This window comes from Aphelocoma coerulescens, chromosome 15, assembly GCF_041296385.1.
Source record: "Aphelocoma coerulescens isolate FSJ_1873_10779 chromosome 15, UR_Acoe_1.0, whole genome shotgun sequence".
Classification (NCBI taxonomy): domain Eukaryota; kingdom Metazoa; phylum Chordata; class Aves; order Passeriformes; family Corvidae; genus Aphelocoma; species Aphelocoma coerulescens.
In genome coordinates, this window is record NC_091029.1 from 8,673,323 (window position 1) to 8,696,703 (window position 23,381).

At 45.0% G+C, this 23,381-nt stretch overlaps 1 long non-coding RNA gene across 7 annotated transcripts in view; it reads right to left on the reverse strand.

The window, feature by feature from the left end:
* LOC138119161 (uncharacterized) overlaps positions 1–23,381 on the reverse strand; it is a 91,280-nt gene that overhangs the window by 14,312 nt on the left and 53,587 nt on the right. The window contains exons 1-2 of one of the 7 annotated variants that reach the window (XR_011155412.1): positions 2,612–2,858; positions 117–2,488 (exon numbers count right to left, since the gene is read on the reverse strand). The exons of 4 other annotated variants lie outside the window; for them this stretch is intronic. This is a non-coding gene — a long non-coding RNA (uncharacterized lncRNA). Of the gene's footprint in view, positions 1–116; positions 2,489–2,611; positions 2,859–3,598; positions 3,632–23,381 lie in introns of those variants that run through there. 2 more of the 7 variants (XR_011155414.1, XR_011155413.1) reach the window with 2 other exon arrangements.

Sequence of the window (23,381 nt, forward strand, 5' to 3'; positions counted from 1 at the left end):
GTGAAAATATGAAAAAAAAACCAAAAAACCAAACAAATCACTATATGATTTATTTAAAGACACTTGGTGATGATCTATAGTCTTGCCCCTACACAGAGAAAAGGCACGTTACCTACCAATAGATCTTTGTGAGCAGGTCCTGGTAGTTGTTTTCATAATTTCTAAAAACCAGTGACTCAGTTTTCCTTTTCTCCTCCTGAACCTCACTGAGTGAATTAAACAGGCTGTTGGTGGCTCAAGGCCAAGTCCAGCCCTCTCTCTCTGACAGCACACTTTAATTTTGCTGTTCCAGCACTTCTTGTGGGACAGGTGCCCAGTAAGTGCTTTAGAAACCAGTGTTTACTATTCACAAGAGGAAGAATTTCAGGAAAAATACTATTGTAACATCCATGACAGGAGCTTTTTATATTCCTCTTGTTAAAGTCATGTGCTTTTGGCATGGCACCCTTCTGAAATGCATCTCTTTTGGGGTCCAACCAGTTCTAGGGTTGCAGTTTTCTGTGTACCTGGAGTGAACATTCCCTCAGGTCTGGTAGCATCCAGATCTGTAGCGATGTTCTCCCTGGGAAGCAGTGACTAACAGGCTCCTTAAAAACAAGTCATTAGTTCTAAAGGATGTCAGAGGAAATATATTCCTGAACTTACGCACTGTAGCATTCCTGCTTTCCTTAAGGCTGCAACTGAAAAGACCCAAATCCTCTGTGTCTCAGCAGACCCTTAATTCCTGAACAAGCAACAAAGTTCAGTGTCCCTGCTAACAGCTCATTAAGTTCTCTCTCTCTTTTTTGCTGTCAGTGTATTTTGCTATTTGACTTCTAACAAGTTTTCTCTTCAACATAAGCAACTTCTACATCACCTTAGAGCTGGTGTAGCTGGGTCAGAGTCTGTACACACAGTGACACGTCATGCACCAGATGCAGAGGGGATTAGCTTGAGGTCCATGGGACTGATGAGGCATTTTTCAGCATTTTCAGTTTTGTTTTACCTTCTTACTCATTATTGAATGCTCCTCCTGCTTCTTATCCATTTGCGATGTGCCTGTGTCTTTAGTGCTTCTGTACAGCCCTCAGCAATCTGGATGTTGCTCCCATGCTTCAACCTGATGCTTGCTGGAAATTGTCTTTTCTGGTTTTCCTACACTTTTCCCAAAAGACTGAGGCACTTTTTCCTCTTTGCTTTTTCTCAGCTATCATATGTGTTTTCCTCAAACCTTTTCAAAATTTGCCACCGTTACAGTGCAACATGCAACGCAGTCATTCCTGGAGCTGCTATGGAAACACAAGAATTGCTGAAAAAGAGCTTTCTGGCAACTCATGGCTTCTCACCTGCAGCCTGGGGCACACCACCTGAAGCTGCTATCATAATACCTTGTCTCCTATCTCATTAGGGCAGAAGGTAAATTGCAATTCTTTATTCCTCAGCAGGGATCACAGAAGTATCCTGAATAAATTCCATCTGGGTTTTTTTAGTATGATAATTTTATTTGGAGACTGCTTCCAAACTTGGTTCAAAAAATGCTTTGGAATGAAGAATACAGTAGTACATTATTCAAATATATAAAGATCCTCTCCACTGTAATGCTGCACCCCCTTTCCTTAAAAGCTGCTTTTAACCACTGAATATTAACACTTTTTTTTTCCCTAGCTGGACAACTCCACAATCAAAACTGCACTCACTAAACATGTACCAAGAGACTACAAAAAGACCTCCCTTATTTTCAGTAAATTAAACACTGTTAAATGGAGTACTAAGATTGAGTTTGAGTTATCAAATGCAGAAGCCTCCAGCTCCAAACACATAATCAAGGGACAAAAGCTATTGGTACAGCTTTGAGTCAATGGAAACATTGGCATTATTTCTACCAGCACTGGTGAGAGCACAGACAGGTTATAATGCAACAGACATTCCTGAACCCCAAATTTCTCGAAAGAAGGAAATGGTCCTTGCACCAGGCTTGAATCTTTCTAGTGAAGAGACACAAAAGTTTGTCCTGCTGCCACACAGACTTTGTTTGGTGACTAAGTATGCCTGAGTATCTTGTTAACATGCCCTACAATCTTGAAAGCTGACCCTTTGCAATAAGAAGTGTGACAAAGAAACAAGCTCTTGAATGGGGAAAAGAAGGCTGTATGCCCCAAGCACTGTAACCCGAATAAGGGGCTTTCTGAAGTAACAAAGCTGCTTGTACACAGGTGCTTGCTCCTTGAGTCAGCGGGTAAAGTGCAAGCCAGCAACACTGTTGGGAATAGGGCAGCACAGGAGTTTGAAGCAAAGAGGCTGGTCTGCTGTGCCTCTCGATGTCACAACAGTTCCTGAAAATTTCAGAGTTCCAGGAGAGCTGCTCGACTTCCTCTGAGCCGCTGCCTCCACGCAGCATTTGCAACACTGGCGGCCTGCGTATTTCAGGAATGCAAAAAACTGGCACAGTGAGGTCTGTGATTCAGCCAAGATGATGTGTTGGGACATGACTGAAGTTAATTAAAAGGAGCTTAAGACAGACAGACAAAAAAAAGAGTTTGCAAGACTTCTTAAAGAGCCAATTAATTATTATTTGTGGCTGCACACGCCAGCTGGGCCACAACATGGAATCTCCCCAGCCCTAACCACTCACCTCAGTCTTTATACAATGCCAAAGAAAACCCAAATGCAGGTCAGCCTTTGGGAGCTCTGGGCCAAAATCCCTCCACTAGAGCTGAGTAGAACTTTACATTCAGCAGAAGAGTCCCCATAGATATATGCTTTGTCTAAATAGTGGACACAGAGCAAGAAACGAATGATATCTTGGTTGATATATAAAGTACAGCCTCTGCAGAGGAGGATGACCCAGTGACAATGGTCTTTGTAAGCATGGACTGGAAAAGGAAGGATTGGCTCCACCTGGAGTCAGGGTGGGGGAAGAGAGAATAAATGTGAGTAATTTCAGCCTTTCTATAGCAGGGTAGTGATCATTTTCACAGCTGCACAAGGCACCCACACTTGAAGAAACATAGTTTCCCTGAACACAGTTCCAGACTAGTTTCCTATAAGAAGTTCATTGCCTCCTTAGCAATTCCCTAAGACTCTAAATTCCTTGAAATTCCCAAAGACTGAATTCCAAGTCCCAAGTCTGTGGGCCTAAACCCTTCATTATCTTCCTGAGGACAGCAAAGATGCTCACATGTGTGAGCAACCTCCTTGCTTTCAATTCTTTTGTACATTCAGCCAGCACTGTCCCAGAGGCACAGCTGAGCAAAGACAGGAGCGGGCCTTGCCCAGCCTTGGGAACTCAGAGCCACATCACTGCACAAAGACAGAGCAGTCAGAGCCACCCACGGGCTGAGCAGGCTGCCTGACCCATGCTTACTAAAATCTGCATTTTCTTGCTCAAGAGGACAGACCCTACTACGGTCTGTCAGTAGCTGACATGTAAGTTTAGCAGGAGGGCTACAAATTTTAACAGGGGGCTTTTTCCTTCGTCTCCCTGTCATTTCAGTGGCTGAGGGTGCTTGCAGTTTCCAAGGCTGCTGTGTGCGTGTGACTGGCACGGCTGGGCTGCTCCCGCGGCAGGGCCAGGAGCCTCCCAGCGCTGCAGGCCCCACACCTGCTCGCACAGCCCTACCTGCACGTAGACCTTGGCAGCCCCTGTGGCATTTGCTGGGGTGGGGGTGGGAAGACCATGGTGTCATTTACACAGAGGTTGAGCAAACCAGGTGCAATCAGTTTGGGTTTGGCTGAAGAATCCTCCACCCTTCTCGAGCTATTTAACCCCTGCAGTGCCAAACCTTGATGCATGCCCAGGGCAATGACAGCATTAGTCTGCAGAGGAGGCATCTGTAGATCAGTCAGCATTCTCACAGTGCTAAGGGCAACACAGGAGGGACAGGTCATATTAAAAGAAAGATAGCCAGCCCTCCAGCTACTGTACTCTTAAAATTATTTTAATCAAAGTAATGAATATACACAGTAAATATAAACCAAATTGTCATCTGAAAATTGTTTCATTGTCCTTTCACCTGGCCTTGGACAAGCTAAAATGATGCTTGAAAACCCTTTGAAGAGCACAGCATAGGGACCAATATGTTGCAGATGCAATGGGCAAGAAGGTGGCATAGAGAGTGCTGGACAAGCCAAGCCTTCAGGACTGGGAAGTGATGCAGCTCTGCCAGTGCACTGTCCTGGGACATAGCAGCATGTTCAGTCCAGGTCTATCCCACGGTAGGGAGACAAGACCCCTGGGATCCATGATCTGAAAACTGTTTTCTGAAACACCCACCTTTTCCCTTCACACCCACTGAGCTCTCTGGTTTGTGGGATACACAACTTGCAGCTCTCCAACACAGGAAGACTTGGATATGCAGTTTGTAGGGGGTGGACAATTATCAGTCCCTGAGCTCAGGGGTTCGTAAAGTCAACTACGGACTGTTTACTCCCAGTCTGTTATGTTTCTCAAAATTAATACTGTAATAACAAAGCCTTAATTTCCCTATGGAAATTGCTGAATGCAGATCATTTAGTCTGTGGGGGACATGTCTGCAGAAAGGCCTGGAAGAGCAGATTTTATCTGAGTTTCTGTTTCCAGTTGTTCTTCTAAACCTTTCACAAAGGGTTGAAGAAACAGGGGAGGAACCTGGGGGGGCCGGGGGGGGGAGTCCCGATTTAAAGTAGCTTAACACCTTGTTGGATCCTTGCCAAATACAGTTTCAAATTAACAACTCCAGACTAGCAAGAAAAATGCTTCTCTCGACCCCCGGGGGGTCAGTGCAACACCCAAGCACTGGCACAAGGCAGAGCTCAGATTTGACACAAAAAGCCTTGGGTTGCTCACCTCTCTCGGGGCTGAAGCCCGGAGAAAGGGGCACTGCTTCCAGGAAGGGACAAAGCCAGCCAAGCCCACAACAAAAGACACTTTTCAGCAGCACATAAAAGGAGGGTCTGGCTCTGCCCCTCCAGCCAGACCCCACCCCTCGCAGCGTGGAGGCCTTGCCCCAGCGCCAGCCAAATCTAATCAAGTCTGACACTCAAGACAACACGGACAGACACTCGCCTTAGGCACCCCCGCCTCTGCTCCTCACCCACGGACCTCCCCCCGACCCACAGGGCGCTTCCTTGCTTGAAGAGCTCAGGCCAGCCCTCGGCTCCATCCCTGACCCCGCCGGCCATCACCCCCTCCGGTCGGGCAGGCACCACCCCACAGCCCCCGAGAGGGTGAGGTGAGCACCCTGGCACCAGCAGCCTGGACCTTCGCTGCACTGATGGAGGAGCTCTGCTCGTGCGTGGGGAAAGGCTGCCCCCGGCCCTGCTGTAGTGGGGCACGAGGAATCCCTGTTTGCAGCCACAACTGCGGTTCCCTTTTCCCTAACACCCTCCATACCTGCACCCATGTACCTGGAGGAGTCTTTGCTCCCCCCAGCCCTTATAGTTTAAAGCACAGATGAGTGTTGATTAAAGTACACAGGAACTGGGCCAGATCCTCAACAATACAACTGTTCCTTCAGATAGGAAAAAAACCCACAAAGCTTTATAATAGTCCATTTAAGCATTGCTGGGACAATCAAGGAACAGCTGAAAGTAGAAAGCAGCTCAAAGCAGCCAGACCTGTCTCATAATAGCAGGGAAGGCTGAATATTTCCTAAAACTGCCCCTCCTGCATTATCTACTCCACTCCTCAGGTCAGGACTCAGTATGCTCCAGAGTAGGTGAGAGTCTAGCAAGGAAAGCTGAATAAGCATTGCTTGAAAGGGAGGAGGCAGGAATTCACCAAAGTGAAGAGGAGAAGGAGGAGAGAGTACAGGCTGTTTTTAGAAGTACTGGCACCACCTTAGTCTGCAGTGGCCAGGAAACTGGTTGGAAGCCCCATGACTTGAGCAAGACACCCAGACCTGGGAGCCAGAAGAGGAAGGGACTTGGCAGAAATTCCCCTGCAAAGAGAGGAATCATTTATGCAGCAGAATATTCAGCTTGGCCTCACTGCAAAGAAACGCTGCCAGATACCTGATTGTGCCACCAGTATATTAGCACTCCGTTCCCCTGCTCTAATATAGCCATGAATCTTCTTCATGCACTTCTATCTTCCATTTGATCAGTTTTACACAGCTTCTCTCTAAACCCAGTCTTTCTGCACTGCCCTGGGGCCATCACAGCCTTCTCCAAGAGCCACCGGTGTCCCATCCCCCTGGCTCCCAGCTGCCCAGCCTCATTCCTTCCACCCTTGCCCTCTGGGCACTGTTGTCCCACCCCCTCCTTTGAGAGGCTCATAGCACATGGAAGGGTGAAAACCACCACTCTGGCCTTCCTAAGGTTAAAGACAAAGAGGCCAAGTATCAAAGAGCCAGCTCAGGGAAATTTTGGCACCTGCAGGAAGCTGAGATAACCTGGCTGATGCATTGCTAAACCCACTGTTTCAGTTCATCTTTACCCTTCCTCTCTGAACTAGCTGCATGTAACTCACTCCGTGGTGCAGTGCAGCATAAAGCCCTGGGTAGCCGGAATGTCTGCAGATGGGGGAATATTCTATCACTGCATTTATTTTCTTACTTGCTTGCACCACAAAAGGAGAGTGAGAGACTCAATACTAGGCAGCCACAGCACCTGACACAGTATCACAATGGAATTAAAATGCACCTTTCCATACTGCAGAAAGTTGTCTGGGTCAAGGGTTGGTGGTGCCAGCGTACACTGATGGGCAAAGTCTGAGAGGTTTACACCCATGCCAGCCAGAACTTTGAAACAGAACAGTGCCACTTCAAATACATACAGACATCTAAAAGCGTCACTGAGCAAGTGACAGTCATATCCTTGTTTTCTGAACGTGTTTGTCCCTTTTCTGATTTAAAAAAATTAAAGCAGAACAGTTTTAACTGTTAGAGACTCTTTCAGGGCACAACCATACACCAAATAATTTTCCTTTGCCATATTCCAAGGAAACAAAAATAACTCTTTTAGAAAGACTATAATCAATTGGTTAGAATGTGCATATCTCCCCAACAAAGAGAGAAAACATAAATCTACACTTGAGTTGTAGTCCTGTTTTAACCTGTCATCTGCTAAGATTGTCAATTCCAGTGTAGCTATGAAAATCTGTTGCTGGAGGAGTAAAATCCTAGCTGAAAGTCTAGAGCTAAAACACAACTGTCTTGGAAACATTTGTTAATGAACAAATGACTGTGTAAAACATACACTAGCATTGACAATTGTATTTTAATTATTCTCTGTGTTGAAAATAAACATAAATGTATCCAAATCCACTTGATCAGTGCTAAAAAATGAGACAGAAGAAAGGAAAGTTCACTTTGGACCTGATACTTGCCACACTGGGTTTGAAGTTACACAGAACTGGTTCCAGACTTTTTGTCCAAATATCCTGCTGCAGACGGGACCCTGCATTCTTTCCCTTTTTGAATAAATGCTTGCACAGGGAAGGCCTTGTGCCCACATAGCAAAGTGACACCAGCAGGTATGGAGGGAACCACAGAAATGGATTTTTGATCATGGCTAAAAGGGATGAGGATAAGCATAGAAGTACAAACTTTGTTCTTGGATACTTCAAATTAGAATCTGTTCCTTTGGGTCCATGCCTAGTTTTTGCAAGTTAGCTGGATTACCATCCTGCCTTTCTTTCCATGTACTCATTCAGGCCATGAGTTTAAGGCTCCTGAAAGGCACCAGATGTTGGGGGGAGGTAGGGTGTATTTGTTTGTTTGAACTGTCCTTGCAAAAACAACAATAAAAGAAGGGAAGAACATTGGATGACTTCAGATTTGCTTTCCAGCATAGTATGACTAAGTCAGGGAGGCAGCCTGGTAAATACACTCAGTCAGGACTCTGGGGTGGGACAAAAACATACGGAGAAACTCAACAGAAAATAAACAAGAGAGATAGAAGTTTCCAGTCATTAGTAGAGTGAAGAAAATGGAGACCAAACAGGTGATCAGGAGGCAGTTTTTGCAGACACAGCCTGGAAGGGAGGAGAGCCAGGACTTTAATCTCCAGGCATCTCCAGGCACAGCCTAATACAGACCCAGCAGACTGACAGACAAGTAATAGGTGAGAAAAGCAAGGGCAGGAGACAGACCAGAGAACAAAGCTCACTTGGAGGTGAGTGGTCCAAATGCTGTGCTGGACCCTGTTTTGTTTAGTTGTTGTTGTGTAACTAGAGATTCCACATTGGCTTATTGGAATTTTATAGTATTTAGGAATCTCCTCCAGGAAACTTGCTGTGCCTGAATGGAAGAGCACAGTGACCAAGGTGAGCCACAAGCAGTTAGTGGGAGGTGTAACAGAAAAGGTGTGAGGATGAGTATGAGGAGAGAAAGTATCTAAGAAATCCAAATTGATGCTGGTTTGTGGGACAGGGAAAACCTGAAGAGGAAAGGATAACAAACAAAAGGAAGGTCCTAGGAGAGAACACAAGTTCTTTGAACTGAAATTCTGCTTTACTTTAAAACACACACATTGCAACAGAGATGCGCACACGCACACACAAACAAGTCAAGTATCCACATGAACACAGTTGGTTCTGGATATCCCTTCTTTCTTTAATTGGTCCCAGGTGAGGCATCAACAATCACATCTGGAAATTTTTATACAAATGGCAGGAAAGCCAATGACTCGGGTCACAAATATTTCACGCTCTCTCTTTGCCAGAAACACGGGACAAATGTGGTTTACATCTGCCTCCCTATAAATACACACACACTTGCAAGATTCTCTGCTATGGCAAATACTTGTGCACGTAAAAGCAGAGCTGGTCAGCGTTCCTGCCATCTGCCCTAAAGAGATTCCGTCGGAACTAAGAAACTGGGTGCTGGGTGACACCTGCAGTCCAGGTCAGGCTTATTGTTGGGATAAGGATCAAGAGATGGCAAAGACATCCTTACTGACTGTAGAAGCAAAACACAGAATCAAATTACATGGATGAGCACTTTCAAAAGCTGCTGCAGCCCCTGCCTTCCAGACCCAGACTCTCCATGAGACCACAATGTCAGGCACACCCAGTTTCTGCCTGACATGCAAACTCAACTTTCAAAAGCTCACCTTTCAAGAAAAAGAGCCACTGGGTCCTCCCTTAATCCCCTACTCTTCCTGCCTCAGGTGCCAGCTACTGCCTGAGTTTATCCACACATAGTCAAGAAGAAACCGTAATAGTTTGTCTACGATGCACCAATTCAAGCAGAGCTCTACCTGACTTAATTACTTCTACCCAGTGTGCACTGCTGCTGCAAAATGCTCTACAAATTCAACACATCTCAGCAGTAAGGACCAACCCCTTGGTCATCAGAGGATGAACTCAGATCAGGTTCTAACAGTAGCACTGTTTCCTAGCAGGAACACTGTGCTCAGCTTCTGCACAACTACTCTGAGCATTATAGTTGCAAAAGATGGGCACTGGCTGTCTCAACAGTTCTCAGGTATGCAGAAAAGCTGTATTTCTCTTCAGTACTAATTCTTAGAAGAACTGTAATAGCTTTGCTTTTCTGAGATGTCCTTCTAGTGTAGGTGATGCTGTTGGTACTTGGCAGTAGAGGCTGGTTTATGAGAACTGAGAGAGAGTATGCATGGCAGGTAGAGCTGGGCAGGGACAGCTTACACACCCCTAATGAGCCAGCTCTGATCCTATCTATGGCAGCTTTGTGCTGCTCCAGGGGTAAAGAGACTGCAGAGGTGACTTAACTAGATGTCAGAGGGAATCTCCTAACACCACCAAAGCAATCCAGTCAGCAGTTTTTCATTCCCTCTGCCTGCCCTTGGCATAGTGGATGTGCCAGTAGCCGTTTACAGAGGTCTGCCAACTTCTGGGTAGCAGGGTATGACAAGGCTCACTGCACTGCACCCCTAGAACAGCCTGGAGTCTGCAGCTCTGAACTCCAGGATGATGAAGCTGCTTCACAGACTTAGATCAAAAATAACTTTCCCTCACTGAGGAGACTGTCTAAAGCTAAAGGCACAACTTTACCTACCTCTGAATGTCCACTGTTATGCTTCCTGCCATCAGAATTTGTAATGGACAAGAGCCAACAGCACCTAGCTCTTGTATCTCTTGGGTTTGATCTTTTCCCTTAATCTGTGGCATTTAGCTAGAGCACCTGATCATATTTTCTCTCATCTAAAGCTTTAAAACAAATTGGAAAGTTCCATATATGTTCAAGTAGGAGTTGATCACTCAGGCAGAACAGCAAAGCAAGATACATGTTCTCTTAAAGTCAGTGGAATTCCAAAGGCAAAGCACTTAAAATTGACAAAACGTCATCATTTTTTATTCAATGTTTAATTAACACATTCAATTTACCTCTACTCCCCCTGTTGCAAGAGAGATGAATAGCTTACTAATTTTAGGTGTTTTTTTAAGGATTAAAGAAATATGATTAAACATTTCATCTTTCGACTGTTAGATCTTTAGAGCACTCCATCAGCCAGGCTCAAATCTGTGATGCTGCTGGAACCTGTCCTAGCCTCACAAGTCCAGAACAGGTACTGCCTTACCAGGTACCTCGTTAGCCTCCATTGTCTTTGGGCCCCCACAAGGGACACTGCTGGAAACAAGATCACTGAACTGATCAATGAATTTGTCATGGATGGCTCACACCCCTTCCTGGAGCTTTCCTGAAGCTTTCCTGAAGCCCTCACCAGGCCCGCTAACATCCCTACACAGGACTAAGGGAAACTGAACCAATTAGAAGCACAAATGTTTGGAGTCCTCGTTCCAAGTGTCGACAGACAATGCTGCACTCTGATTTATTCTCTGTAGCCTTTCTAAGGGCACACATTGAAATGACCTCCCCACGTGTCTCATCTGGTATGTCACAGGTGTGAGGCTGTTGCTGCTCTTAACATCTTTTAAGTGTTCCACCAGATGAAGAGATGAATTCCCTTTGTTCCTCGGAGACGGAGTTTCTTTCATTTCCTGCCTAAGGATGCAGTCCACACTTCCAGTAGAGGGAACAGATGATGTAGGCCTGGAGGGTAGGGGTGCATTTGCATGGGATGGGCTATCAGGTGGGTTTGCACAATTAATCACTTACACCCATTGGGCTCTACGGGGCTGGTAACAGCAGAACTGTTCTGAGGGGGTGCTCTGTTTCACAAGAGCTCCAGAGAAGAAAACCATCATTTCAAACCTCTTTGCTCTCAACCCATGAGAGGAATCCCCTTAAAACCAAAGCTGAATGAAAGGCCCCTGATTTAGCTTATTTGAATATGTGATTATGTAAATCAACCTACTGCCTCTTATCCCATGGCTGCAGACCTGCCTGCAGAAGAGCCTCCAGGTCTGTACCACAGTGGAGAAGATTGGATTATGGAAAAGGACATATGCATGAAAACAGGTCCTAGCTGCATATTTCGAGTTCATCAGCAGGCACATGGAAAAAAGTGGGATTTAACCCTTCACTGTCAGACAGGACAGAGGTAAACAGTGCAACAACCATGGAGAATGCTTAGATACAATGCAGCAGCCTTTATTGGAACATGTTTAAGGAAATAATCTGTGATCACTTGGACTGCTGTGTGCAAAAGGGTTAATGATCATAAGCCAACAGAAATCAAAATGGTGAAATATTTCTAGCTCCAGGATCATCACAAGAAGAGCCATCTCATTCACGTGTCGTTGTCACCTTGTGATGTGCACAGAATACCTGCTAGTTGCTCACCAGCATGCACAGTACCCACCTCCTGAGATGCATGTTCTGCATTACCCTACAGCTATCCTGCATCCCACTGCTGTCTAGACTGCCATCTGCTCCAGCCTTCCAGCTGCTATCCTACAGATGCAGCATCCAAACCAGTGCTAGCTGCACTGCCCAGGACATGCCACAGCTGTGTAACTCCTTACCCTTTTATTATGGATCTGCCTGCCTAGCACCCCACTAACTCCCAGGGGTGCCCAGGGCAGCAACAAAGCAGCTTCTTATCCCTGGGAGGCTCAACAGGCCCCATTGGTGTAGCAGCACTGCTGGGGTTAACACAACCCCAGTCCAGCATACCAAAGCATCTGTACAAAGTGGAACATTTTTAATCCTGTGAAGAAACTGCTGCATGGATGACAGAAGCAAAGAGCCAGGCCATCTCCATCTAGAGGAAATAGGAGCAGTGTTCAGGGATGAATAGAAAGTCCTACATAGTATTTTGCAAGCTCTAAATAATCTCTTACAAGGGTTGATAGGGCATCTCTCACAAAAACCTCCAAACAAACAACCAAAAACCAACAATAACCAAAAAAATCATTAAAAGTAACAAAAGGAAATAGAACTGGCACTTCTAAAGAACATGACTTAATATGAATCAGCCATCTCACAAGTACTAATTTTAAACTGACTACAGGAGTGACAATAAATTTAGGATTCCAAGAAATGTCCCAAAGCAAAACTAAATATGTCTCTGGATTTCTCTTTGTTCTGAGATTTGAATCAGGATGGTTTTGGCCAAGAGTCACTCAGCTTTTAAAGCCAACTTTGGCCAATTTAAAGTTTCTAAACCAAGGCAAATAAAGTTGATTTGGCTGAGTTTTCTTTGGAGGAATTTTGCATGTGTGACACAAATTCAAAGCAAAACGTGTTGGGTGGGGGGAGGGTTGGTTTTGTTAATCCTACCAAGACTGGCAAAACAAGGGGGGATTGTAGCAATACTTTAGGTTGACCCATACCAGCAACATCTCTTCAAGTTATTCTGTTGTTACCTACCTTGGGTCAGCCACCCTAACCTATCCTTTGTGAATATATGGGAAAGCACATACAGTAGCCGACACTGGCTAACTCTGGCTCATTTTTCTACTGTAAGCAGGACTGAGGTGAGATCAAACAGTGCTGAATTGAAACCAAACTTTGTAAAATGGCAGTGTTATGCTGAGCCCTGGTAGTCCCAGAGGACCCACTTCAAATATCTGCAGTTTGAAGTGTAAATGAATAAAACAAAATTCCTTCACTTACAGGATTCCTTATCCTCTTAGCTTCCTCATGATCATCAGATTTGATGCCCTCAAGGACAAGATCAAATTCAAGATGATGGGGCATCTGGATTGTATCTGTGCTTGAATCCTGCAGTTTAGATGTCAGCTTCCTCTTCTGTGGTGGCAGTGCCTCTGCAATTCACACTCAGAATCAGGGGAACAACCAAACGTGTGTTTGTTTTCACTATCTTCAGAATTAAGAGAGGAGATTAAGTGTGGGGTTTCTTGCACCCCAGCTGCACTGCTTTAGCCATAGCACTGTAGTGATTCTGTGGTAGAAAGGATGACACCACAGGAACAACATCCATCTAGCTCCAGCAAAAGTATTCTGGCAATTTGCAAGATAATTACTGAACTTCCACTCATTTTTGGTTTTTTCCTGACAGTGGAATTCAGGGTATGTGGTGGTTGGAATCCAAACAGCCCTAGAGGCTTGTATGGGAGGGACTGCCAGTCATGGTCACTCCAGAGAGGAGGGAGAAAGCAACAAAAAGGAAGGAATCCAGGGAGGGAAGGAACGTGCATATGGACAAACCCATCCCACTGAGCCTTGCAAGGAGGAGCAGGGTGCTGAGTTCAACACATCCTGAGGGATAGAGCTTGGAAGCAATGAGAAGGTCTCTTGGATGCAGTCAACAACAGCAGTATGAGCTGGCTGCTGGCAAGGGCTACTGATGGCAGCATTCACATTATGCTGCTTTTTCCCATTTTGAATGCCCCCTGTCAGGCTTGTACTACTCCAAAGTACCAAGACCATGTATACACTAAACCTCTTCAGTCTCTTCAAGGCTGGCCATGGACCTGTGCTGTTACCCATATTTGAGAAGGCCTGGGAACAGCTCCTGACAACCACTGATCTCTGCAGTCAGGAACTGACAAAAACGTGGCAAAAGTACCCTGCAGAGACAGCCTGGCACGTTTAACCTACACCAGCTGGAAAAGTGACTGCTGAATACTGGAAACTGCTTTATCTGCGGGATTGGTCTAAGGCAGCTCTTGTCAAACTGACCAAGAGCTTTGTGCACTAACAGTAGGGTATTCTGTACCCGCTGCTCCTCCACGTGCCCGCAGCAGATAAAACAGCCCAAGGTCATGGTGTGCTCTCAGTGCAGCTGCTGGAGCACTGGCGGTGCCCTGGCCCCAGCCCGAGTGCCACGATCACCACCATGAGGCAGCCAGCCCCAGCCTCAGAGGTTTGACTCCAGCAATGCCTTCCCATTCCCGTCTGGCTGTCTCCCATGTGGCGACGCATAGCACTATTCACCCGACTATTGGCCCAGCCCAGAACTGTTTTTATTAGAAAACACTAAGGCAAGCCTTTCCAAGCCTCAGAAGAATCATCTTGTAAAGATCTGGGCTTGAGATGCCAAATGATTGCTGCTTTGGCGGAGTCTGCACATTCATTTTTTATTGGTCACAAACGCTTTCCAGATGCTGGCATGCTGGCTGCAGATTGCAACTCTGGGGACTTGGCTCCCAGCCCCAGTCACTTTGTTAAACTCTTGACCTGCTGTGGGTTAAAAGAAGCGGGGAATGGGACTGAGTCACCATGAGGGCATTGCTAAGAGAGAGTGCGCACTATACAGCAGAGACCCATTTCAGCAGCTTTCTGTGCTCAGCTGGCATGGAAAACATTTAAGGTGGTCCACAGCAATCCAGCTCAGCTGCCAAAGCTGGTGAGAACTGCAGCATAGCACCAGCCCAGGCTTTAGGAGCAGGGGCAGAGAGGCTGCCCTGCAGCTGGATTTTCCACACTGCAGCCCATACACTTTCTATCTTTTTTTCCTCTGCACAAGTGGATTTCCCATCCCTGCTCCAATACTAAAGCAATCCTCTGAGCCAGAGCCATGTGCAACATCAGACTGAAAGCTGAAGCCTGGAAACCTTCCTTGGGTTCGGGTTTCATGACAAGCCTGAAGCTTGTTCATCAAGAAGGTTTGCGAACCTTTGGGGAAAAAAAGACTTTCTGGATTCTTAGTTGTTACATGGTGTCCCAAGTAAGGGGGAAAAATAAAACAAAAAAAGGAAAAGGAGATGTGAACAAGCATAAAGAAACACAATTTTGATAGAGCTGTTTGGTATTTTTCTGAATGGAAAAAAATCCCTTTGAAAAACATAGCTGTTACAAATCATTGGGTTTTTTCTCTCCCTCAGTAGGGCAATTTAAAAAAAACTAGTATTTTGCACTTTTGGATAGATTTCCTAACTGAAATTCTGCAGTTGATTACTTTCTTTAATCTCAGTTTTCAAGAAGAAAAAGTTCTCTCAAAACCTCAGTTCAAAGAGAACACTTTTAGCTGAAATGAAATTTTTCATGCTGCTTTGAAATATGCAGCCAAAAGCAGTATTTCAGAAAATGTATTTCCATTCAGAACTTCTGGACAGGAAGGAAAACAGTTCTTGATAAGATCAATTGACCTGAGCTTTGGTGCAGTTTCCCCATCCCCTGTGTGGGGACCCTGCTGGGGCAGAGGGTGTTCAGGGAGCAGAGCTCTTGTACAGGTCCTCTGCCTATGACATCTCCTCAAGGCTCTCATCCTGCTCTCCCACTCACTCCTTTTACAAAGTGCTGCCTAAACCACAGCCCTGAGGAGCTCCTGGGCTCTGTGCTTGGGCAGACGATGAACTGTGCTGGATGCCAGGGAGGACACGGATGGGACAGGAGGCTGGTGCACGAATGCACAGCAGGGCTGGAGATCAGCTTCTGAGGTGGTGCTGGGAATGGCTGGTCACCCTTCAGCTGGGGGGAACTGCCAGCAGAGGTCTGCTTGCTCTCCTCCACCCTACAGCTGGGGATGGAGACTTTCCAACATGCTGATAGAAGCAGGATGCTGAGGGACAGCTGGGTGCCTCACACTGCTCTGGGTGTTGACTTCTAACCTTCTTTCAGACCTTCATGGGAGCTCAATGTCACCCACAGGCCGTTCATCAGAGCAGGCGGGGCCACAGGGTCTTAAGCAAAAAGGAGAGAGTGAATGAGCCAGTCCTTCTGCTTAAGCCTTCAACAGCCACACAGGGAAGAGAAGCTGCAGAAGAGGTTTCAGTGGAAGCTGGGATCTAACTCTTTGTACTCATCCTCCTCAACAGAGGCCTGCCCACAGCTCTCCTGCCCATGTTTGCAAGCAATGCATGATCCCTTCAGCATTACTTGTGCAAATAGAAAGATCTGCAGTCCAGAGGGAGTATTGGGGGAAGGTTTTATCCAATGGATTTGGTCCAGTGATGCTAATTAAGTCATCACATTAGAGCTCAGGGCTTTCTTGAGTAAGTGTTACCACTTGAGCTGAATCGCACCTCAGAACACAGCCAGGTGTGCTCCCTGGATCCAGAGAGGCCTGCCAAACTCATTTCACTTGTGATGCTAAGGCCAACTCCAGCACAATCTCCAGAGATGAATAAAACAGAGGAACAATCCAGCGTAAACCTGAAGTCTTTTAGATTCAGCCAAGTGGAAATCCAGCCTGACTCCCCACCCAAAACCAAACAACTGAGAAAAAGAGAGAAAGTTTTACATAATAATCTCTCCAATGTTACAGCAGACAGTGTTTCTCCGAGGACATTATGTAATGTCTCGTAAGGGCTTTTAGCTGAATTACCAGGTGACTTGCACAATTACTAAAGTGAAAAACAGAATCACAGGTGAGCAGTGGGTGTGAGAACACACATCTGCCTCGTGTACATTAGCAGCTGGAGAAATGATTCAGATTCAATGAGATGTCACTGGAGATAGGCTCATACTACAGACCTCAGATTCAGAGGACCTAGAGCTGTTTCCATCTGACTTTCTGGCCCAGGCCTATCTTCTACAGCATGAGGGAGGACCTCTCCACAGTCCTTTGTAGAGGGACAGACTCTCCAGGGTGAATTTTCCTGCCACCTCCGATCTTCAGGCCTTTACAACAGTCATCCCCGTTCTGAGACTGATTGTGCCACAGTGACAAAAAAGAGAGCTCTTGGCTGTTTCTTCTCCCACAGTCCAAGGATGGGAAGGATGAAAGCATTCCAGATGAATTCACACTACGTAGATGCTGATGTTTACTTCCAGGCTGTTCCTTCCCTTGCTCCTTCTGCTCACCGAGAGCTGTATGGGTACAGGAGGGAGAACATGTGCAAACAGAGCCAGTACATCAGATAATATAACCCCTCGTGCCAGCTTACCGACTTCTGTCTCACAGCAAGAAGTAGGGAAAAAAAGCCCTACCAGCAAATTCTGCTCCAGAATCTCTCCCTTCTGATGGCTAGGAACCTTCTAATTACCAGCTAAAGTTACTATGGGCTTGATGATGCCCATCTGTTCATGTGCCAGTATTGCCTTTAGTCTAAACAGTTGTTCTCCTCCCTGGCATTTACCTCTCATTTTTCTCCTGTTCTGTGTATTTATAGAATTTCTCTCAGCCTTCACCAGATTAAAGTTTTATTGAATGCAGATTTATCTAATGGGTTTTACATTTGCTTTTGCCATACATTGGTCTGTATTTGTCCAGCTTCAATGTTTGAATGAGGCAGCATTGTTTTCAGATCAGCATTGTCCTTTTAGCACATTGCTGAAGAGGTAACTTACAGATTCATGAAAGCAATGAATCCTCTATTGCTATACAGAGTGCTTTGCAACAGAATAAATATTCACATGAAGACAAATCTACAAAGTACTATCAACATGGTAGTAATTATTGAAGCAATGGGTGGATATTAGCACAGAGAAGGCAAGAGAAGAATAAGGTGGATGGTACTGACTCAACTACTGTTTGAAAGAACAAAGAATTAACTTCCAGAGGAACGGAGAGACTGAATACTGCTCTTCAGCAAGCCCCTAGGCAACAAATTGATAACCTTCTCCTAAAGAAGAGGAAAAAACAAGTGTTGCCAAATTTTTTACATTTCAATGTATTTTCCGTAGACAGTTCTAGTAATAGCAGAGTAATTTCGCAATTGGAATCATAGAATTTTACCACAGGAAACATAAACCCTTAATAATCCCCCACTTGCACCATAACCAAATCGCTGGTATCATAACCCTTTTTTGGTAAAACCAGCCAGACCAGCAAAGGTGAATGCCTCTTGGGTGAATACATTCCAGTCTCACATGACGTTGGGATGAGAGACGAACACTTTGTCCTGTCTGGTTTTGTGTTCCATAATGCTTTCCAGTGTAGTAATACAGCTTACATGCATACTATCATCTCTCCTGTGAGTGCAACCCAGGGATGCATATGTGATATGGGATGCATTTAAGCCAGTATGCAGCTGGTTTAAATACATCTGTGACCTGCATTCCCAGCAGAAATTGTCTTAGATTCCATTTTCTGGCCAAATTATTGCTAACATTTTGATGCAGTTTCTACTGGAGACATTTTAAAGGATGAATTTTGTACATGGGTATAAACCAAACAATTCCTTTGACAGTTGACAGAATTATTTCAGGTTTCACTAGGACAGCTGATATAAAATCTCAGCATTTCATGTCACTCTCGAACTCTGCTGTGAAGTCTTGTTGGTTAACTAACTTTTGTATTTCACCCCCTAGGCAGTTGCATTAGTCTAGAGAGTGAATAACTCTGAGTTAATCCTTTACACTTTGTGGCTTCCTACAGAGAGAGCAGCGCTACACAAGAACGTAGCCTCATATAATTGAAGGTAAGTGCAACTCATTAGGTGGAATTCTAGGAGATACGGTCAATCATCCAGGAAGCTTTAAAACACATTCGTGTGTGTTTAAAATGCATTTGGTCCTACGTTCTATAGATTGAAGCACTGCTCCTACCACGGCAGCAAAGCACCTCCCGACTTAGGGCGGATGCCCTACCAGCGGCTCTCCTGCGCCCCCTGGCACCTGTTCCCTTTATTGCACAGCATTTCTAGGATTGCCGATTACTACTGACTTGACGCGTCCCGATCGCCACGCACATGGAACCTGTGGGAAGGGAGGATGGGTGAGAGTCATGAGAAGATTCCTGTGAATCAACCTGGGAAGAGCTGGTTTCAGCTCACCCTACTCATACTACTCACTACTCCTGTGCTCAAAGAGTTGAAGTCAATCAAGGTCCACTTGCAGGCCAGAAAGCTCCTTCATTTTGCTTCCATTCTGAAATTTCATCCTTGTTATGTTCCACTTTGGAGAGGGGAAAAAGTATGGCTCTATTGTTTGTGCCTGGATTTGCACTCCAGACTTATCCACACCTTCGTGTCAACACATATACACAATATATAACAAGAGTAAGAGATTCACAGCAGAACTCCCTGAAATGCTCCCACTTTGAACTCTGCCAGGTATCATCATTATCGTTGTTATTATTATTACTACAATTATCTTAACAGGTTTGCAGGACGCACCATTGCTAACTCATGGATCCAGTGGATCTCAGTCCTCAGCTCTGGTGAATCTGCACAAATGGACCATAGCTCCCTTTAGCAGCCACTCAGACACAGCACCTCCCTAGACCAACAGGACCTTGCACCAGGAGTTCCTCGGTGCGTGCAGCACACTGCTTCTGGACCAGGGCATCCACAGCTCCCACATCAGCACCTTGCATCTCATTGCTCACTCCTGTCTTCTGTGACTCACCGTCTCTTCTCACATTCACATCTGATTCTTTGCAAGCTATTCTATTTAATCAGGAATAAATAAATAAATAAATGTATGCATCCATAGGCAAATAGCCAAACCTGTATCCAATACCATCATGCCAACTGGGATCAAAGAAAGAACAGTGGGTTTGGGGTCCCTTATGAAGAGGTGAAGATTGATGTTGATATAGATGATGTGTCATCCTTAAGTAAAACGGGAACAGGCGAGAAGAAGAAGAGAAAGATCCCCTACATAGATTCTAGGGAGTGATTCTAGGGATTTTCTTTTGAAAAGAAATCTCAAAATTCCCCTCAAGACATCCCATTTAAGATTCCTGGGGTTATGGAGAGGGAAGGCTGCCCAGAACACCCGCCTAGGTTAGGGAAATGGAAGTATGACTAATTCTAGTCCATCATACCTCTCTACCTCTGGAAAATAAAGAATAAACACTGACTGTGAGGGAACAGCTAGCAGCTTGGGACTGAGACTTCATCCAGGAATTTCTTTCTCTCATCTCTTTGCTGACAAACAAATTTCTCTCTTAAACATTTCTTACTTGCTTTCTCTATCACTCCCTTCCTCTGAGAGTGTAAAATGAGTCAACTGGGTAGCGAATCAAGAAAGAAAAAGAAGAAATATTCATTAGAAGCTGGAGACAGTAGATATCTACCTTCAGTTGTGGGAATTGGCGCGGATTCCTACCCATAAAGATAAGCCTCCACAGCTGTAGTTCTAGGAGGTTAGATCTTCCTCCCAGCATGATAAGCCTCAATCCAGTGGCTAGTACAAAGGGAACAGGGATTTCCCCAATACTGGTACATACTGTGTTATATTCCACCTTCAGGCAATATATAATGGACGTATTATAAACCCTTGAAATCTAGTCTTCTAGTACAAATATGGGTAGATCCTTGAAACGGTTGTATTGATATAGTAATTACACCAGACAGTGTTGTTTACTAACTGCAGTAATACACCATAATAAACGATAACCTACCTTGATATTATAATACACTACTGTGATTACAGCTAAAACAAATATTTTGCTGAGCTAATGCAACTAATTCAGTACATATAAAAATCTTAGCTTAATTTCAGGTTTCAAAAAGTGCCAAAACAATTTGAAATCCATAGGCATAACAAAAGGAACCAGCAGGTTATACAACCAGCAGTCCTGAAAGAGAAAAAGAGAAAAAAAGAGAAAAGATGAGCAAAGGGAATCACCCTGCAAAATCTGAAGGAAAATAATGTTTGAAGTGTTATAAAACAATGTGGTTGAAATGGTCACAAGAAGGTTTGAATTACCTTTCCTGTATAGGATTAACAAACTCAGCAAACTGCACATGTACCGCGACAAGTTATTTAGTCACTTTTGTTTGATACACATACACGTGAAAAACACTCTAACTAGGTAAACCTTTGAGAGTAAACCACGCTGCTGTCCCTGCTGTAATAGCAAGAAGCATTGTAGCTGTGCTATAATCTGCTGTGTCCTGCAGAGGAACATTCTGACTATTCCACACCCTCCTCTAATGCCCTTTGGAGCTTTAAGGAACGGTGAGAAAACTCTCAGAGCCATGACAAAGCTGTTCACACCTAAATCATCACTCAGGTGCCCTGGTTAATAGTCATTGCCAGCAGTGCTTCAGAACCCTCACGAGTTGTGTAGTTTTTAAACAGTCAGGTGGTAGGCATGTCAAAGCAGGAAGATAAATTCATATTCAGGTAGAAATGAAAACATTTCCATTTGCTAACCCGAAACCACATGTGTGTGTGCACAAACACACTTGTACACCCCCCCCCCCCACTTTATCATAATGCTTTCCAAACACAGCCTTGCTGCACAGTGCATCACAGCTTAGGGGTAACTGCTCTGAATGCTTTAGGACAAGGATTGCTTTGTCCACTCTCCAGTCTAAGATTAACAATATTTTGTTCCTGCCTGATTTTGTTCAGTGACTGTCAGTTCTAATATTTGCAGTTATATATAAGTCAGACTTTTCAAAATGGTGCTGAGTTCTTCTAGTTATCCAAAAATTGCAGTGAGCAGGCTGGACAGGTCTTCCTGGCCTTCAGAAAGGACTGAATATGCCATCTCTTGGTTCCGCTCCTAACCCTTCCTGCAACAGCCTTTTCATTTGCTTATTTCAGTGCTGGATCCGCCCTATACATAAAAGGCTTAGCAAGCCATCATGCAAACCAGCAGAGGTTTTCAAAAAAGCCTTGTATGCAGGCAGAGCTACAGTTAACATGGTTTGGGGTAACCCCACAAAACCAACATCTTCAACTTCACAAGAAGAGCAATGACTCTTCCTCTACCACCCCACACTGTCATATTTGAAATGAACATGTAAACAATTTTCATCCATCCCAGCCTCACCCCATTCAGCACAGATGTATGAGAAACACCAACGGCTCGAGTCATAAAACTGAAAATTGGGGTGTTCATTTTGGAACTGGGGGGCACATATACACTTAGCCTGGAATATCATAAGCCCAGTTTGCCCTGAAATCAGCGTGTAAGTGACACTGCTGTTGCTTTCCACTGCCACTCAAAGCACTGTATTACAGGTGTGGAAGTGTCAGTGGACTATGAGCTCTGCATTCCTTCTTTGGAGGGAGAGGAGCAGGGTAGGGTCTACCAGTGCTGAGCTTCAAGCTGATGCAGGTAGATTTCTGCCATCAAAGTGGATCCTCTATCTCTGCATTACATTGCAGTAATTTTAAATTAAGAAGAGAGGAAGAAAAAAAATAAAAACATGATTGGAGACTGATGTTTTATGAAAGCTGAGATTCTCCCCCTCTGCATGATACCATCTCCCACATCAGAGGAAGCCTAATAGCCGTGGGCTTCCCATCCAGCTCTGGCTCCTAAATGGCAAAGCTGCAAACAAGCCCTAAATTAGGCAGTGACTTCAGGTAAAAGCAGAATTACCACACACTTGTCAAGCAGCCAATTCAAAGCAGCAAGACCTGAGGAGGAGGCTGTATGTTCGATGGCTTTGCTGGCATGATTGGCTGCCACAATGCCCAAGATGACTGATGACACTTTCTTGGGCAAGAGCCATCTCCTGCAGGGCCCACACCCTGAGCAGAGGCTGCTCTCTGTCAGAGCAGCTGGCTCCTGCAATGGGTTTACTGGCTGGATGTTTGCTCCTTCCCAACTTCTAAAACAGGTCCTACTTGTAGGGGGGTGGTGGGGGGCTTGGTGTGTCTCTGGTATTTATAATTACACATTTATTGAGCTTGTGCAATCCTAACTCCAGCTTCAGGCCAAAAGTTCATTGCTAGAGGGACTCAATAAAGAATTTCCTCCTGAGAATGGAGAATTACATCACTTGCCAAGTGTGTCAGGTGGTTTTCCAGCCTCCTGTTGGGTCACACTCATTTTGGCTACTCTCATGGATGGATACTGTACATGCCTGGCTGTGTCCTTAAGCTCCATTGGATTAATTGTGTCTGTGTGCTCCACACATCAGAAAAATTAGTAAGGTTGTCATAAAGCTCTTCCTATCATGGACCTCAGGACCCTGAAAAAACTGAAGCAAGTCAATGCATAAGGACCAAAATGGATTTCCAAGCAGCAGACAGCCAACTGTTGAATATTTTGCATGTATAAACCTTAAAAAAAAGCAGGCTTTTCTTTGCAAATCTCTTCACACAGGCCTTGGTGACAATAATTACATTTTTTCTGATGAAATGCTTAATAATCTCAGGGACACATCAGTCACCATGCTGGAGACAGTGCCTACATTTAAAGAGGGATGGTTCCTGCCCCAAAGAGTTCAGTCCCTGTTCAGCACGATGCCCTGTTTCTTTCATATTTTTCCTGTGGCATCATGAAGAGCTGAATACATTATAATGTATTATCATCTTTCACTCAAGGAAATACAAATA